Below are 3,887 nucleotides of genomic sequence, written 5' to 3' on the forward strand. Positions count from 1 at the left end.
TTTCACCATGTTGACCAGGGTGGTCTCGATCTCTTGACCTCGTGATCCACCCGCCTCGGCCTCCCAAAGTGCTGGGATTACAGGCTTGAGCCACTGCGCCCAGCCTATACTCCCTAATTTTTAAAGCTCTTTCCATATCGTTACATGCAGTAACTTCATTGGTGATATCATACTGGTCTTCCTCAGTTTCTCCAAAAAGAGCCAGCTCTTTCTCCCAACATGGCATTTGCACATGCCATTCCATCTGGAAAAATCCATTCTCCCATCCTCTTCAATGTTTCTCCATAGCAAACTCCCAGTCAGTCCCAGGTCTCCACTAACATGTCATCTCCTCTGAGATTTTGCTGATCACCCTACTCCCTGACCTGAAGTAATGCAGTCACACGACTATACACCCACCACTGCCCTCAGCTTAATGACTTTGTTTGTTTGCTTGTCTTCCTCATTGGAATATAAAGTTTATGAGGTCAAGAACATACCTGTCATCACAGTTGTGTCTCCAGTAGACATGTGATTGGCCCTCAACAAATATTTGGGAAATAAATGAATGGTCTCATCATAACCCAGCACAGGACACAGAGCAGGAATTATTATCCCCATTTCATAGGTAAAATCTCAGAGGTGCTTCAGAACCTGCACCAAAACACACAATCAGGAGCATAACTTAGGTCTTTTTACTCAAGTTCAAGATTTGAGTCAGGCAGCCTTACAGCTAGGTGACACTGGGCACTTCACATAACCTCTATGTTTCTGTCTCTCCATCTGAAAAATAAAACAGAAACCTGCCTCATGGTTGTTATGAGGTTTAAACAAGGCTTAGAATGTATTTCCACTGGGAAATACTTAATTCCACAGAGAAATGTAACTGTCTGATACTAGATCACAGATCTTGATGAAGGCAATAGTATTGTACTTATAACGTATATAGCATGGGCTGCACTCAGGAGAATCGAGAAGCTTTGTGACACAGGGAAGGTTTTTTTAATTAGAAAGAGAGGCTGAGATGTCAAAGTCAAATGAGCACCTCACAGTTTTACATCTGGGTGGCTGTCTACCAATCATAACCTAGGTCCCTTCTTGGTGCCCATGGAAGTTGGTTTGTTTTACAAATCTTAAAAATTCGCTTATGAACATCAGAGCTTGCTAGTTATGGCCTGAACTAAGAAAAGGCACTATTTTCTTGAGCCTTAACTTGTGGAATTCCAAGACATGCTTTTGCTTCGTTCCGTAGAGCAGGCTCTGACCACTAGAGGGCACTGCTCCATCAGTTGTACGAGACGTTGACTCCAGGCGTCCTCATTCCTGTGGCTGTGACTGCAGGAGTATGGTTTTGCAGCAATTTCTTCAGAAACGTAGTTGGTCACTGACCCAATCATCTCTTCTTCATGATTTGCAAAATATACTCTCTAGGCCTCAGAGTTGTAAGGATGGAAACAGACACTCCTGTTTCTGAACCAGAGTGGGTTCTCAGAGTTTTGGTTTCTTTTCTGCAGGCTGTCTTGTGACTCTGCCTCCTAAGCTGCTGAGATTGTTTCTCTACTAAAGATGAGTGATAAACTGACTGTGCCCTCACGGATAATTCTATCAGTAAGCAGGTCAGAAGGATAACCCCCTTCTCCTGCTCTCTGCAAAATATTCATCTCCAAAACACTCACTGACTGCTGGATTACATAAAACAGGAACCTGGGGAGGGTATCCTCCCAGTCATTTATCGTGGGTCAAGTGGCTGCTGGGGCCCTGTGCCAGCTAAGACCCTAATCTCAAATATGTGCAGAGTAGAAAGTAATTTATTAAACTGGCATCTTCAATGAGTAAGGAAGAGCAAAAATGAATAAAATTTCTTTTAAAAAATTAAAATGTTCTGACTGGCTTCTATGAGCAGTTTGTACTCTCAGGAATTCTCTGCTTTCTTCAGTCCTTCAAAGCTCTGTCCACAAACTTAGAAAAATAAACTAATATTACGAGGGAGAGGGGAGCTTTAAACACCTACAGATCATGGAAGAGAAAGAGTATCTACCTCTCCTGGAAGCTTTAAGATGTATGAATCTTCAATAAATATCAAAAGCTCATTAATTCCTTATTTTAAACTCATGGCTTATTCATTCATTCAGCAAAATTAAATATCTTCTACTTACCAGAAACTGTTCTAAGTACTAAGAAGTATGTACGAGACACAGGCAGTGAATACAGAATAATTATTGCTTTTTCACAACTTTTTACCTTTAAATTAATGGTTTTATTTGAGATCATTGTGGATTCACATTCAGTTGTAAGAAATAACACAAGGATCCCATGTACCCTTTCCCCAGATTCCTCCAGTAGTAGCATCTTGCAAAACTATGGTACAATGGAACAACCAGTATATTGACATTATACAGTCAAAATAGAGATATTTCCAACACCACAGGGATCTCCCATGGTGCTCTTTTACTGAAACACACATCTGCCTTCCCCTTACCCCATATCTGGTCTTAGCCCCTGGTAACCACTAATCTAGTCTCCATTTCTGTAATTTTGTCATTTTGAGATTATTCTACAAGTGGAATCATGCATTATTGATTTTTTCACTGAGCATAATTCGCTAAAGATGCACCCAGGTTTTTGTATGTATCAATAGAATATTCCTCTTTATTGCTGAGTAATAGTCTAGGGTTTGAATGTAGCATAGTTTGTTTAACTAATTAACAAATTAGCATAGTTTGTTTAACTAATTATCACTGAAAGATATCTAGATTGTTTCTAGTTTTGTGTGTTACAAACAAAGCAGCTATAAACATTCATGTACAGTATTTTGTGTGAACATAAGTTTTCATTTTTCTGGAATAAATGTCCAATAATATAATTGCTAGGTCATATAAGTATTGCATATTTAATACTTTCAGAAATTGCAAAACTGTTTTCCAGAGAGGCTGTACCACGTTTATTACCACCAGCAGTGTATGAATTATCCAGTTTCTCTTCATCCTTGCTAGTTTTCAGTGCTGTCATTATGTTTTATTTTAATCATTCTGGTAGATGTCTAGTAATATCTTATTGTGGTTTTAATTTGCATTTTCTTGATTGCTAATGATCTCGAACATCTTTTCATGTGTTCAATTGCCATCAGTATATGTCTTTCAATGAGATGTCTCTTCATGTCTTTTACTCATTTTCTAATCGGTTGGTTTGGTGCTGGGTTTTTTTAAATTGAGTTTTGAGAGTTCTGTAGTTATTTTAGTTCATTCTCACATGCTAATAAAGACATACCTGAGACTGGGTAATTTATAAAGGAAAGAGGTTTCATTGACTCACAGTTCAGCATGACTGGGAGACCTCAGAAACTTACAATCATGGTGGAAGGGTAAGCAAGCATGTCTTTCTTCACATGGAGAAGCCAAGCAAAAGAAGGAAAAGCCCCTTATACAACAATCAGATCTCATGAGAACTCACTCACTGTCATGAGAACAGCATGAGAGTCAACCACCCCCATGTTTAAAGTACCTCCCACCAAGTCCCTCCCATAATACATGGGGATTGTGGGAATTACAATTCAATGTGAAATTTGGGTGGGGACACAGCCAAACCATATCATTCTGCCCATCCCTTCCCCCAAATCTCATGTTCTCACATTTCAAAACACAATAATGCCCTTCCAACAGTCCCCCCAAGTCTTGAACCATTCCAACATTAATTAAAAAGTCCAAGTCCAAAGTCTCATCTGAGACAAGCCAAGTCCCTTCCACCTATGAGCCTGTAAAATCAAAAGCAAGCTAGTTGCTTCCTAGATATAATGGGGTTACAGGCATTGGGTAAATACGTCTGTTCCAAATGGGAGAAATTGGCCAAAACAAAGGGACTACAGGCCCCATGCAAGTCTGAAATTCAATAGGGCAGTCATTAAACCTTAA

General features: G+C 39.6%; 1 pseudogene; it reads right to left on the reverse strand.

Annotated features, from left to right (window-relative positions):
* The window catches only part of LOC108316895, a 36,181-nt pseudogene extending 34,805 nt beyond the window's left edge, over window positions 1–1,376 (reverse strand).
* Between the last annotated feature and the right edge of the window lie 2,511 nt (window positions 1,377–3,887).

The sequence above is a fragment of the Cebus imitator genome, unplaced genomic scaffold (genome assembly GCF_001604975.1).
Source record: "Cebus imitator isolate Cc_AM_T3 unplaced genomic scaffold, Cebus_imitator-1.0 Scaffold194, whole genome shotgun sequence".
In the NCBI taxonomy this organism is placed as follows: domain Eukaryota; kingdom Metazoa; phylum Chordata; class Mammalia; order Primates; family Cebidae; genus Cebus; species Cebus imitator.